At 43.1% G+C, this 16,133-nt stretch overlaps 1 pseudogene; it reads right to left on the reverse strand.

Annotated features, from left to right (window-relative positions):
• Positions 1–3,103: 3,103 nt before the first annotated feature.
• Positions 3,104–14,897, reverse strand: LOC124688281 (annotated as a pseudogene).
• Positions 14,898–16,133: the final 1,236 nt, after the last annotated feature.

Genomic DNA, 16,133 nt, shown 5'->3' on the forward strand with positions numbered 1-16,133 from the left:
TGCATGCATATGCTGATCCGGAGGAGTCTACGGAGATGACGTTTGGGAGTTTCCACTTCCTCGTTGGGAAAAAAAGGATCGCACCGTTTTGCAGCACCTATTTTTTCGGGACCGTCAGCGGCCGATTCCGACTTTTCGGGATCATCAAAATCAATCATTGAGTCGGGTGACGGGGAGGTTTCGTCGTCAAGCTTCGTCAAGCCTGCCATCGGCGAAGAACTTACCGATATGTTCGGCAACATGTCTTTCGGGTCGATCATGGGCTCCGATACGAGCAGCGACTCAGAAAGCATCGACAATTTCGACTTCATCAACAGATCTACTTCTATTCGGGAGGTCTTCGCCGATCTATCAGACGGTGTCACCAACCCTGAGGAAGAAAACACAGCTACAATATATCATCAATCTGTGTGATCGGTGAATCAAGTCATCCAGAAGAGGCGTCAGAGGCTTTCAATGATTTGGGCAATCCATACATCGATCCCGCTGATCTTACGCGAGAAACCGGAAATAAGTATGTCGGCACCACACCTCGCAAAAAAGTGCAGCTTTCGCAAGCAGCTTGGGATAGAGCTGGAAGAGCCATGAATGGCACAGAGCCGATGACCACCACAGCCACAGCAGAGGAGCTGCAAGCGTATCAATATAGACTCGCTCATGCCGGACGAGATCTCGAAAAACAAAGAGTTATACTTGACCAAAGAAAAGTTGCAGCTTCCGCATCAAGTGCGCAGGGCCAACCTGAGCCGACAATCAGGAACCTCGAGAGATAGTCACAGAGCAGCACGCGCAAGAGAAAGATCTCGGCTAGCAAACGTGCCTGAGCATGAAAGAGAGAACTTGATACAAAACCTCGATATGTCCTTTATGTCGATAGATACAAGAGGGCACATCATACTCAAAACACCGGAAGCGGGATATATGACGACTCATGCCTTCATCTTGGCATCCAAGCCACCTCCCGGAGATCCCAGAGAAGCTCTGTACCAGATGGCCATGGCAGGAGTTGGTATCATGGGGACAGCGATAGCAGGATCAAGTACGCCGCAACCCGAGAGCGCACCAAGACAAAATAATCCTCGACGTACTACAGCAGCGCGAGATCCTCCGCAAGAAGGTGACGCAAGAGATACAACGATACAAGCACGAGTCGATAGAGCACGACAGAAGAGAAGAGAACGTCGGCACTCACCAGAAGTCGATGAAGAGGACATGTGTGGACTCCCTTGCTTTACTCGACGAGTTCGTAAAACTCGGGTACCTTCTGGGTTTAAGTTACCTGATAACTACAAAAAGTTTGATGGCTTGCAAGAACCAGAGGATTGGTTAACCGATTACTTGGAGACAGTGAAATTGATGGGTGGAACTAGAGCAACTGCCATGCAGAGTATTCAGGTTCACCTTAACGGAGCCGCAATATCGTGGATAAAGAAGTTACCAGAAGGATACATCGACAACTGGGAGACCTTCAAGGACTTGTTCGTGAAAAAATTTCGTTCCACATGCAAGAAACCTGTATCAATAGAGCAACTAAGGGCCTGCAAGCAGAAGTATGACGAACCAATGAGGATGTATATCCAGCGATGGAACATCATAAAAAACTCGGCAGAAAATGTATCCGATAAAAGAACAATAGATGCATTTGTCGCAGGGATCCGAAGAAGAGACTTAATCGAGGATTTGGGTAGGTCCAACCGGAGAACAATAGTAGAGCTCATGGAGATAGCGAATCGCTGGGCGGATGGCGAAGATGTTGTCCAAAATAAACGGCACAGGTCACCCGAGGAAGATCGTAACAGAAACAACAACCAAAACAGGCGACGATTTTCTCGCCAATTTTCAGATTACGACGGTCCTAGTCAAGTGGCTACTGGCTTCCGAGGAAACAGTGGAGGAAATCATCGGGATGATTATCAGAGAAGCAACGAGCAGCGCAATGATCATAGAGATGCGCCAACCTCCAGCAGGAAAAATAATTGACCAAGGTTCCAGAGGCCATACAACATATCACTCGAAGATCTTCTGAACGGTCCATGCCAGATGCACTTTTACCTCGAAATTGAAGGGAAAAGACAATCAGACCATCTTCAGAGCATCTCTAGTGGAAGGTCCATATACACATTGCCAAATTTAACACCTCCCAGTTTTTCAGTGGAACGTGTATCAGGACGTGTAAATCAGGACGTGTATATTCCAACGGCTATATTTTCAAACGGCTATATTCCAACGGCTATATTTTCAAACGGCTATATTCCAACGGCTATATTTTCAACGGCCATATTTCTGGTCTATATAAACCATCCCGACCACCTCTCTTCCAGCATCTCTACATGTGACTTATCTTCTCACTTTTAGATTTCTCTATCGTCTCTCACGAAACACAATGAACACATCCTCTTGGGACATGAGTTCTTCGTCATGTTCATCTGGCGACGATGAACTCATACTTGCAGCATTTGCCGAGCGCGAGGAGGAAGAGAGGATGAACGCTCGACGCGACGGCGGTTCGAAGCATGGACGTCGAGCAATTGATCGAGGAAGAGATGTTGGATTTGTTCTTCTGTGGGACGACTACTTCAAAGCAGTTCCTCGCTATCCCGAACATTTTCTTTGGAGTTCTGCAGTCCTGTTTTGCCATTGTTCGTGGACCTGCTAAAGGATGGAAACGTAAAGAAATCGGTGATGTCATGAAAGCTTGTGTCATAATGCACAGTATGATAGTTGAAGAGGAGCGATAAACTGGTCGATAAAACTGCTCTTATGAGGCAATGGGAGAAAGAGTCACAGTCTCTCGTACTCATGCGGAACAACTGAGCTATTTTATTCAGATGACTCACCAGATTAGAAATAAAGCTGAACATACTCAGCTTAAGCTTGATCTAATTGAACATGTGTGGCAAAAGTTTGGAAACGAGTGATGTACTAGCATTATAACTTTGTGCAATGAGTGATGTAATCCATTTCTATGTAATGCAGTGATATCAATAAAGTATTTTAGCATAGAAAGCATCAAATAGTTCTTACAACGACTAGCAGAAAGCATCAAATAGTTCTTACAACAACTAGCAGAAAGCATCAAATAGTTCTTACAACAACTAGCTCACTACTCTAGGCCGCGAGCAAGGATCTCATTTTTCTTAGCTTGGTAAAACTGCTTTTGCACATCAGTCATACCACTTGTGTAACATCCCAAATTTTTTAAAAATTTAAAATTTATGCATGGCATTCATCATCATCATAATATCTTTGCATTTGTACGATCTTCGAAAAATCGATTTAAACCCTAAACCTAAAGGGGCACTATAGCCACATAGGCATGTACGCCAAATTTTTGTTTTATAAAGTTTTTACTTTTGTTCCAAAAGTGGTCTCAAATCAAAGTATATTTTACACCGATTCCAACGAATATTTATTTATATTTTTTCCGATTTTTATTTGAGGCCAAAAAGGTATTGTTTCCAAAAAAAAAGGGAGGCGACCAGGCCGTGCCGGCCCAGCCGCCCGCGTTCGCCCGGCCGCCCACGAGCGCCGCAACGCGGCCCAATTTCATGCACCTGGGCGCCTATAAAAGGTCCCGATCCCACCCAGCTCCAGATAGATCGATCGCCTCCACGCACAGATCGCCAGCCGCCGCCTCTTTGCTCCTGCCCGCGCGCAGCCGCACGCATCGCCCACGCAGCCGACGCCCTGCCCTTAGCCAGGCGCGCAGATCGCCATCAAACCAGCTGCTAATTGCATCCCATCGCACGCACACAGCAACCAAATCGCCGCCGCACGGCGTCGACTGCAGCAACGCACGGTATACGCGCGACCCGATCGGTACGTGATCAATCTCCATGCACAGGATCGATCTATCTATAGGTGCAGATTATGCTAGCTAGTTCATGTCAAAGAACTTTAAAAATCCGTATCTATAAATCTGGAACTCGGTTTTAGGTGACGTTTCATGCATTGAGTTTGTAAATCAATCCCCTATAACTTTTGTGTAGGAAGTTTCTCCATCCGAGTAACTTTTTCTGACAACTTTTCGAGCATCATTGTTATCGTTCTGATAAATAATTAATCTCGTAAAATTCATAGAAATAGTTTCGTAACTCGGATTTTAGCGTATAATATATCGTTGGAATCAGTAGACTGCGTACATTGTGATAGATTCATTGTATGTCATATTTCCACGTGTAGTTTTTTTTCCAGAAATTACAGGTTTGTAATTATTTTGTTTCGGCTATAAAATAAGTTCTACAAATTACTTTCGAGCAATTCCTTTTGCTAATGCTGGAAAATGATACCCTTTATCCAGTAGCATTAGAACCTATATTTTGCTACTGTTTTAAAAATGTTCGTTGTATTTAATCTATCTTATGCGAGGAAAGAAAATGCAACGGTTTTAGTAAAAATAAAACTGGACCATGGCATCATACGCATACATATATGCATATAGCATCCATGTTTTATTGTTTGTGCATATCCATGTACACGCCGTGTTCATGGTATGTTGCTTGTTTGTCCGTAGATTGTCCGGACTGTAACGAGTGCGACTCGTCAGGACTGTTTGATCAATAACCAAGGCAAGTGTCACACACCGTTCTGTCCTACTAATTTTCTATGCACTTTGTAGTTATTTTCAGTAGCTATCCATGTGTAGGATTGTTTTAAATATATATTGCTATGCTATGAACACCTATTAGAACAGCCACATGTTCAACAATTGATTCTTTTGTCGCCACCGTATTGTTGTTTGCTTAGCAATGCTATCTTAGATGCGTGGATTGGGTTATCATGATAAGTTTAGATGAATAAAATTATATGTTTTGATATAATGAAAACAACCTGAATAATGAAACACCTGGGCGGATTGGTAAGACGGGAGCGTCTGCACGGTGAACAATGGTGGGGATTGCTGCCCAGGGATCAAAGAGATTGGACAGGTTTCTTGTTTAGTAGCTTCCGTGTACAGCCGCATGTCATATGGGCTCGGCTTGACTAAGTAAGTTGTAGGAACCCGACCTGACGTGACTAGCAGATGTAGCTGTGTAGGTTGGCATGGGTCCGTCCGGATGGTTTGGGGTCCTACTTCGAAAACGGTCTCGACTTAGTCTTTTCCCGACCATTTGAGCAAATTGAGCATCATGGTAAAAGGGGCTGACTAGGTCATGTGGGTAAAGTGTACAATCCTCTCGAGAGTGTCAAACTAAGTACTTAGCCGTGTCCCCGGTTACGGACAACTATGAGCAACTAGGCATGTTACTGTTTGGAAGATCTCAGCATTCCAATTTCTTAATAAAACTTGATGGGAAACAATGGGTATAGGAGCATGCAAAGCTAGGCTGGCTTGTGTCTACATGGGTCTATGCTAGCATGTCCATAGATGTTTAGGAGCATATGAAGCCGACTGTCTTGCTGCAGCATGAGTTGTGCTAATATGTTCTTAGACGATGTTTCTAAATAAAATGATTTATAAAGGATAGGAAAACTATTGCTTTCTGCAAATTAGCCTAAACTCCACCTGCCAAATGAGCACGTAGTTGTTAGGCGCCATTATATATATATCCACCAAATAGTGACATTTGCCAATACAATTCCAAATGTATTGACCCTGCGTGGCTGCAACGTTTTATGTTGCAGGTTACTCCGAGGACGAGTAAGGTATCGATTCTAGGTCGCGAGCTTCCACTCAACATGTTCGCCTGTGGCGTGATGGAGCTCTTTGAATTTATTTGTTTCCGCTTTGAACTCTATTATTTGAGCTAGCCATGAGCTATGCAAGTTGTAATAAATATATTCTGGATCATACGTTGTAATAAATGACGCATTTGCTATTCTGTTTATTCATCGAACTGTGTGTGCTAGCGAGTCGATCCAGGGACTAGCACATTATGCACAGAGATCCAATCCTTACCGGGTTGAATCGCTTCAGATGGTATCAGAGCATTGTGTTGACTGTAGGTTCGTGACCTTAGAAAATGGAGTAGATTAGGATGACCATAGGAACTGAAAACTTATTTAATTTTCTCTTCTATCTTCTCGCTCTTCATTTCTCATAATTCTATATCTATCATTTTTCTCACTCTTCTCTATTCAAAATAGTAGATGTTCATTACCCACTTTAGTTAATGAGTCAAAACCTCTATTGGATTACTGGTTCGAAAATATGAACAAAATGATGAGGATGGTGATGGAATCAAAGGTGGTGCAAACGCTGAAGATGAAGAGGAGGACCCCGAGGAGGTGTCCTACATTATTTCCGATGACGAGGAAGATCCTAAGGGAGGATGTGCGACCTGCAATGAACAATCGCTCGAAGAAGCGCAAGTGTATGAGAGTCCCGAACTCCTCAAACTCTTCAAAGTTTAACTAGGATGTGCCCGCCGTTAGTTCTTCGTTAGGAAATCGATATTTGTGATAGTTAGGGTATTGACCATATCGCCTTGTGGTATGGCCAAGATATTTCTTTGGGTCCGATATTCTTTGATCTTCAAATTGTTAGGAATTTTCGTGAGAATTTATAATATTAAAGGCGTTTTCCATAAAATGTTGAATTGAATGAGGTGCAGTTTTCTAGATGTTGTTGTTTACCACGCGATTTTTCATGTTTTACTGGTAACTCCAAAAATCACGAAAAATTCAGGTTAGGTGCAGAATTCGTTCCTGGACATGCAGAAAAATTGGCTAATTTTTCTGACGTATTTAAGTGCCTCTGTAAAATACGTTTTCACAGTAGTAAAATTCTGGACAGATTCTGTCTTTGTTATAGGGATGTCTTGTTTGATTGTTGTGTGATATGTTTGGTGTGAATGCTTGCTGCCATGTTTGTGATTAGTATGGGTAGTCTTTTCCCTGTAGTTCTATCTATCTAAAACTCATCTATGCTGATCCAAACAGATGCCGCCTCGACGTGCACGCACCGGCAACAACAACAACAACGACACCGGCAACAACAATAATGATATGCAACAGATGTTGGCAGCACAGACACAGTTGATGCAAGTGATGACTCAGTTCATGGCGAACAACAATCAGAACCAGAACAACAATAATAACAACAATCCACCTCCACATGTGGACATGCTCACAAGGTTTCTGAGGTTGAGGCCTGCCAAGTTCTCTAGTGCACCTGAGCCAATGATAGCTCTCGATTGGCTGCGTTCTGTGAGTAAAGATCTAGTAACTGTGGGATGTACCGATGAGGAGAAGGTGAGATTTGCTGCTCACTTGCTTGAAGGACCCGCAGCCTCTTGGTGGGACAATTTCCAGATAACCCATCCTATTGATGGCATCACCTGGGAGATGTTCCAAGAGGGTTTTCGCACAGCTCATGTTTCATCTGGAGTTATGAGCTTGAAGAGAAGGGAGTTCCACAACCTGCGACAGAACTACCGCACAGTGTCTGACTACATAGAGGATTTCAGCAATTTGGCACGCTATGCGCCAGAAGATGTGGATACTGATGCAAAGAGGAAAGAGAGATTCCTGGATGGCTTGAATGATGAGCTTGCTGTTCAACTGTCAGTGGTTCATGTTCCTAATTTCCAGACACTGATGGACAAGGCTAGAATCCTTGAGGGAAAGAAGAAGCAAGCTGAGAACCGCAAGAGGAAGCACAACAACTACAACTCAGGGCCGCAACAGAAGACACGCACATTCAATGATGGGAATGGAAATTCTGGACACCATAAACATGGAAGCAACGGACACAGCAACCATGGAGGAAATGGCCGCCACCATAATGGCCACAAGAGTCACAACCATCACAATTCTGGAAGAGGTAATGACCAGAACCGCAACAGTGATTTCACTCAGAGGGATATTAGCAAGGTGGAGTGCTTCAATTGCAAGAAGACGGGGCATTATTCAAGAGACTGCCCTGAGAAGAACAAGAATGACGGGAACAAGCCGAACCCATTCCAGAAGGGGCATGTTAATCATGTCAATGTGGAGGAAGTTTATGATGAACCTGATGCAGTGATCGGTACGTTCTTGCTCAACAATTTTTCAGCACTCGTACTATTTGATACTGGTGCATCACATTCATTCATATCAAGGGTATTTGTGGATAGAAATAGAATACCTACTGAAACCATCAACACACCCATCAGAATTAGTTCTCCCGGTGGAGAATTGGTAGCAGCCTTTGGGTGTCGCCGTTTAATCTTGGAAATTGGAGCACATAGTTTTCCCACTAGCCTAGTTGTTTTGGAGTCACAAGGCTTAGATGTTATCCTAGGAATGGATTGGATGACTGAATATGAAGCTGTTATAGAATGTGCTAAGAGATCAATAATGCTTACAACCCCGGAGATGAAACGCATCCGTTTCAAATCAACCTTTGAACTTAGAGGTACCAAGGTTAATTCTCTTAAGGGGGTTAGCATAGAGGATGTTCTTATAGTGAGAGAGTATTCGGATGTGTTCCCAGAGGAATTGCCAGGAATGCCACCTGATAGAGATGTTGAGTTTCTCATTGAATTAATGCCTGGAACTGGACCTATAGCTAAGAGGCCGTATAAGATGGATGTAGAGGAATTAAAGGAACTTAAGAAACAGCTTAGGGAGCAACTGCAAAAGGGTTTTATTCGGCCTAGTTCATCATCCTGGGGAGCGCCTGTTTTATTTGTGGAGAAGAAGGATTCTACTAAGAGACTAGTTATGGATTTCCGCTCTCTCAATGAGGTGACCATTAAGAATAAGTACCCGCTGCCCAATATCAATGACTTGTTTGACCAATTGAAAGGAGCAAAGGTGTTCTCTAAGATCGATCTTCGATCGGGTTATTTCCAATTGAAGATTCGAGAGCAGGATATACCTAAGACTGCGTTCACTACTAGGTATGGTTTATATGAGTATACAGTTATGCCTTTTGGACTAACAAATGCTCCAGCATATTTTATGACCATGATGAACAAGGTATTCATGGAGTACTTGGATAAATTCGTAGTGGTATTCATTGATGATATATTGATATACTCTAAAGATGAAGATGAGCATGAGAAGCATTTGCGTTTGATCATGGAGAAACTTAGGGAACACAAGTTGTATGCTAAATTTAGCAAATGCGAGTTTTGGTTGAACAAAGTGGGATTTCTTGGACATATTGTTTCAGCAGAAGGAGTTGCAGTTGATCCAAGTAAGGTAGCAGTCATGAACTGAGTGGAAGTCGCCTAAAAATGCAGGGGAAATCCGGAGTTTCCTAGGACTTGCAGGATATTACCGGAGATTCATAGAAAATTTCTCCAAGATTGCCAAACCGATGACTGAATTATTGAAGAAGGAGAAGAAATTCACTTGGACTGAGGAGTGCGAGACCAGCTTTCAAGAATTGAAGCAACGCCTAGTAAGTGCACCTGTTTTATGTTTGCCTGATATTCAGAAGGATTTCGAAGTATATTGTGATGCCTCTCGTCAAGGACTTGGTAGTGTATTGATGCAAGATGGAAGAGTGGTTTCTTATGCCTCGCGCCAACTCAAGCATCATGAAAGGAATTATCCTACCCATGACTTGGAGCTAGCATCAATCGTGCACGCACTAAAGGTGTGGAGACATTATCTGATGGGGAAGCATTGTGATGTGTACACCGACCATAAAAGTCTAAAGTATATATTCACTCAGAAGGAGCTGAATATGAGACAAAGGAGATGGTTGGAACTCATAAAGGATTATGATATGAATTTGCAATACCACCCGGGAAAAGCAAATGTTGTAGCTGATGCACTTAGCCGTAAGGTTTATGTGAACGGTATAACCGCAGGAGAGATACCTTTGGAATTGTGTGAACAATTCAAGGATCTCAGGCTGGAAATAGTGCCACAAGGATATTTAGCATCAATGGAAGTGATGCCAACTCTGTTTGATAGAATCAGAGAAGCCCAGAAAGGAGACATTGAGATGGAGGAAATAAAAGGGAACATGAGCAAGGGTAAAGCGGAAGGTTTCCGTTTGGATGAACAAGGGACACTATGGTTTGGGAAGCGTTTATGTGTGCCCAATGACCATGAGATTAGGAAGCTGATTTTCCAGGAGGCTCATGATTCTCCGTATTCTATTCATCCAGGTAATACTAAGATGTATATGGACTTGCGAGATAGATTTTGGTGGTCCAATATGAAGAGAGAAATTGCAGAGTATATTGCCCTATGTGATGTGTGTAGTAGAGTAAAAGCTGAACATCAGAAACCAGCAGGATTGTTACAACCATTGCCCATACCTGATTGGAAGTGGGACAAGATTGGAATGGATTTCATCACGGGATTACCCAAGACTAGATCTGGGTATGATTCAATTTGGGTTGTTGTTGATCATTTGACCAAAGTAGCTCACTTCATACCTGTGAAGACCACATACACAAGTGCCAAATTAGCCAAGATTTATATGAACAAGATTGTGTGTTCGCATGGAGTTCCGAAGGGAATTGTTTCTGATAGAGGTACTCAATTCACTTCTCACTTTTGGCGTCAATTGCATGAATCATTGGGTACTAGATTGGAGTTTAGTACAGCTTTTCACCCACAGACTGATGGGCAGACTGAAAGAGTAAACCAAATATTAGAGGACATGTTGAGAGCCTGTGCTCTAGATTATGGATCTAGTTGGGATGAGAATCTACCATATGCCGAGTTCTCCTACAACAATAGCTATCAATCTAGCATTGAGATGGCTCCATTCGAAGCACTGTATGGTAAGAAGTGTAGAACACCGCTGCTATGGGATGGAGTTGGAGAGCGTAGTTTATTCGGACCTGACTTGATCAAGGAAGCTGAAGAGAAGGTTCGACTTATTCGTGATAGGCTGAAAGTAGCACAATCAAGACAAAAGAGTTATGCGGATTCTAAGCGTAGAGAGGTGACATATGAGATAGGAGATAGAGCATACCTTAGAGTTTCACCGCTACGTGGAGTTAAGAGGTTTGGTATTAAGGGAAAATTGGCACCGCGATTCATTGGACCCTATAAAATCCTGGCTCGCAAGGGAGAGGTAGCTTATGAGTTAGAGTTGCCCGAGGCATTGGCAGCAGTACATAATGTGTTCCATGTGTCCCAGTTAAAGAAGTGTCACCCGGAGATGGCGGATACGCCGCTAAGGGATACAGTTCCGTTGGATGAGGTTCAGCTAGAAAGTGATCTCACATATGAGGAGAAACCTATCAAGATTCTGGACACAGCGGAGAGGTTTACTCGTACCAAGACAATCAGGTTTTGCAAGGTTCAGTGGGATCATCATTCCAAGGAGGAAGCCACTTGGGAACGAGAGGATGATCTTCGAGAAGACCACCCACACCTATTTGCTAGCCACTCCGAATCTCGAGGGCGAGATTCATCTTAAGGGGGTTAGGTTTGTAACATCCCAAATTTTTTAAAAATTTAAAATTTATGCATGGCATTCATCATCATCATAATATCTTTGCATTTGTACGATCTTCGAAAAATCGATTTAAACCCTAAACCTAAAGGGGCACTATAGCCACATAGGCATGTACGCCAAATTTTTGTTTTATAAAGTTTTTACTTTTGTTCCAAAAGTGGTCTCAAATCAAAGTATATTTTACACCGATTCCAACGAATATTTATTTATATTTTTTCCGATTTTTATTTGAGGCCAAAAAGGTATTGTTTCCAAAAAAAAAGGGAGGCGACCAGGCCGTGCCGGCCCAGCCGCCCGCGTTCGCCCGGCCGCCCACGAGCGCCGCAACGCGGCCCATCTTCATGCACCTGGGCGCCTATAAAAGGTCCCGATCCCACCCAGCTCCAGATAGATCGATCGCCTCCACGCACAGATCGCCAGCCGCCGCCTCTTTGCTCCTGCCCGCGCGCAGCCGCACGCATCGCCCACGCAGCCGACGCCCTGCCCTTAGCCAGGCGCGCAGATCGCCATCAAACCAGCTGCTAATTGCATCCCATCGCACGCACACAGCAACCAAATCGCCGCCGCACGGCGTCGACTGCAGCAACGCACGGTATACGCGCGACCCGATCGGTACGTGATCAATCTCCATGCACAGGATCGATCTATCTATAGGTGCAGATTATGCTAGCTAGTTCATGTCAAAGAACTTTAAAAATCCGTATCTATAAATCTGGAACTCGGTTTTAGGTGACGTTTCATGCATTGAGTTTGTAAATCAATCCCCTATAACTTTTGTGTAGGAAGTTTCTCCATCCGAGTAACTTTTTCTGACAACTTTTCGAGCATCATTGTTATCGTTCGATAAATAATTAATCTCGTAAAATTCATAGAAATAGTTTCAGTAACTCGGATTTTAGCGTATAATATATCGTTGGAATCAGTAGACTGCGTACATTGTGATAGATTCATTGTATGTCATATTTCCACGTGTAGTTTTTTTTCCAGAAATTACAGGTTTGTAAATATTTTGTTTCGGCTATAAAATAAGTTCTACAAATTACTTTCGAGCAATTCCTTTTGCTAATGCTGGAAAATGATACCCTTTATCCAGTAGCATTAGAACCTATATTTTGCTACTGTTTTAAAAATGTTCGTTGTATTTAATCTATCTTATGCGAGGAAAGAAAATGCAACGGTTTTAGTAAAAATAAAACTGGACCATGGCATCATACGCATACATATATGCATATAGCATCCATGTTTTATTGTTTGTGCATATCCATGTACACGCCGTGTTCATGGTATGTTGCTTGTTTGTCTGTAGATTGTCCGGACTGTAACGAGTGCGACTGTCAGGACTGTTTGATCAATAACCAAGGCAAGTGTCACACACCGTTCTGTCCTACTAATTTTCTATGCACTTTGTAGTTATTTTCAGTAGCTATCCATGTGTAGGATTGTTTTAAATATATATTGCTATGCTATGAACACCTATTAGAACAGCCACATGTTCAACAATTGATTCTTTTGTCGCCACCGTATTGTTGTTTGCTTAGCAATGCTATCTTAGATGCGTGGATTGGGTTATCATGATAAGTTTAGATGAATAAAATTATATGTTTTGATATAATGAAAACAACCTGAATAATGAAACACCTGGGCGGATTGGTAAGACGGGAGCGTCTGCACGGTGAACAATGGTGGGGATTGCCGCCCAGGGATCAAAGAGATTGGACAGGTTTCTTGTTTAGTAGCTTCCGTGTACAGCCGCATGTCATATGGGCTCTGGCTTGACTAAGTAAGTTGTAGGAACCCGACCTGACGTGACTAGCAGATGTAGCTGTGTAGGTTGGCATGGGTCCGTCCAGATGGCTTGGGGTCCTACTTCTGAAAACGGTCTCGACTTAGTCTTTTCCCGACCATTTGAGCAAATTGAGCATCATGGTAAAAGGGGCTGACTAGGTCATGTGGGTAAAGTGTACAATCCTCTCGAGAGTGTCAAACTAAGTACTTAGCCGTGTCCCCGGTTACGGACAACTATGAGCAACTAGGCATGTTACTGTTTGGAAGATCTCAGCATTCCAATTTCTTAATAAAACTTGATGGGAAACAATGGGTATAGGAGCATGCAAAGCTAGGCTGGCTTGTGTCTACATGGGTCTATGCTAGCATGTCCATAGATGTTTAGGAGCATATGAAGCCGACTGTCTTGCTGCAGCATGAGTTGTGCTAATATGTTCTTAGACGATGTTTCTAAATAAAATGATTTATAAAGGATAGGAAAACTATTGCTTTCTGCAAATTAGCCTAAACTCCACCTGCCAAATGAGCACGTAGTTGTTAGGCGCCATTATATATATATCCACCAAATAGTGACATTTGCCAATACAATTCCAAATGTATTGACCCTGCGTGGCTGCAACGTTTTATGTTGCGAGGTTACTCCGAGGACGAGTAAGGTATCGATTCTAGGTCGCGAGCTTCCACTCAACATGTTCGCCTGTGGCGTGATGGAGCTCTTTGAATTTATTTGTTTCCGCTTTGAACTCTATTATTTGAGCTAGCCATGAGCTATGCAAGTTGTAATAAATATATTCTGGATCATACGTTGTAATAAATGACGCATTTGCTATTCTGTTTATTCATCGAACTGTGTGTGCTAGCGAGTCGATCCAGGGACTAGCACATTATGCACAGAGATCCAATCCTTACCGGGTTGAATCGCTTCAACTTGTGTCCATGAGCATGATCCTCTCATCTAATTCAAACTGTTTGCGTGCATCATCCCTCTCGTTTCGTGCATCCTCCTTCTTTTTCAGTGCAATCTCCTCTTTTCTCAATTCAAATTGTTGTGCATATCGAACATTTCTTGCCGCCTCTTTGAGCTCATCCTTCTCTTGCTTTTGTGCCCACACAGTTTCTAATGACAACTTGCAAGCACTGTCATCAGCTTTACCTCTCCGCAATTTCTCCTTCTTCACACCATCAGGTCTTTTCTCATGTTCAAGAGCATCAGTGTGTGCCGTGGTAGCATCAGTGCGTACCGAGGATGCATCGGCCGGATCATTGGTGGCTGTGCCCGAACTTGCATCAATGGTCTTCTTTTGTTTCTTAACAGAAGTTTCAAGTTCTCTTGTCTGCCACTTTGGATACTTCGAAAACTCTACATAGCAATGCATCAATGTGAAAGGCTTTTTTTTATATCCAATTCCTTGAACAAAAGGTGTGCATCGTTTGTCTGCACATACAAATGTATTATTATGCACAGCACATATAAAATATTGCACGGCACATGTAGAAGTAGAAGATAGACTCATACCTTTTCTTGTATAGTCCTTCCGCTTTCCTCCAAATTTATAATCTGCTGAAGGCAATCACAATATTTAGCGGTCTCTCTGTTAATCAATGTGTAACGTCAATTTATTGCATTGGCATTACGCTCAGGCCATGATGATTCCTTGTGTGTGTTGTAGTACTCTGAAATTCTAGCCCAATAAGTTTCTCGGTTTTGATCTGTCCCGACAATATCCATACTTGTATTTGCCCAGGCTGCTATCAGAACCTTATCCTCAGCACTAGACCAATTTTTACCTTTGTTGGATTTTCCTTTCTCTGTTATTGCAGAATGCTGCGTTGATGGTGCTGCTTGATGCTGAGTTGATGGGGTTGCTTGCTCTCCAATTGGACTTTCAGGTTGTGTTTGTGAGAAACCAAAACCAACCTTGTCCAAGAAACTTTGGTCACCATCCATCTGCAAACAATGAACACACAGCCAATGTCTATATATCAGACCACAACATAGAAATTTCTACATACATCAAACTCTATATATCAAAAAAATTGACACTAGCAAATCCCCAATTCCTTGCACGAAGCCACCAGCAACCAGCAATCCAACTCGTCCCGCACACAGCCACCATCAATCCCCCTCGTCCTCCACTCTCCAGGCCGTGACCCGCCCCACTCGAGGCCGCCCCGACTCCTACCCTCCGCGGCGCCCCTGTCCAAGCCGTGCGCCGCCCCGAGCCCTGATGACCCACAAGTATAGGGGGTGTATCGCAGTATCTTCGATAAGTAAGAATGTCGATCCCAACGAGGAGCAGAAGGTGTTGACAAGCAATTTCGATGAAGGATTCACTGTAAATGCTCACAGACAAGTATTCAGGGGGTTTTGATGTAACAGATGAATAAAGTACGAGTAAGTAAAGTGCGAGAGTAACAATTTCAGCGAGTGGCCCAATCCTTTTTAGCACAAAGGACAAGCCGGTTTGTTTACTTATAATGACCAAACGTTCTCGAGGACACACGGGATTTTAGTCTAGTGCTTTTGCTACATACGGCTAATTAATCTTCATTGTTTTGATAAGTGTTGTGTGGGTGAACCTATGCTAATGTACCGCCCTTCCTAGGACTAATACATACTTGTGATTATACCCCTTGCAAGCATCCGCAACTACAAGAAAGTAATTAAGATAAATCTAACCACGACCTTAAACTACGAGATCCTGCGATCCCTCCCGCATCGATATACCAATGGGGGCTCGGGTTTACGTCACTCCGGCAACCCCGCAATTGGCAAACGAGTACAAGATGCATTCCCCTAGGCCCATAAAGGTGAAGTGTCGTGTAGTCGACGTTCACACGACACCACTAGAAGAATAACACCACAACTTAAATATCATAACATTGAATATTACTCAACCATACTTCACTACTAACATTTAGACTTCACCCATGTCCTCAAGAACTAAACGAACTACTCACAAGACATCATATGGAACATGATCGGAGGTGA

This window comes from Lolium rigidum, chromosome 2 (assembly GCF_022539505.1).
Source record: "Lolium rigidum isolate FL_2022 chromosome 2, APGP_CSIRO_Lrig_0.1, whole genome shotgun sequence".
Classification (NCBI taxonomy): Eukaryota; Viridiplantae; Streptophyta; class Magnoliopsida; order Poales; family Poaceae; genus Lolium; species Lolium rigidum.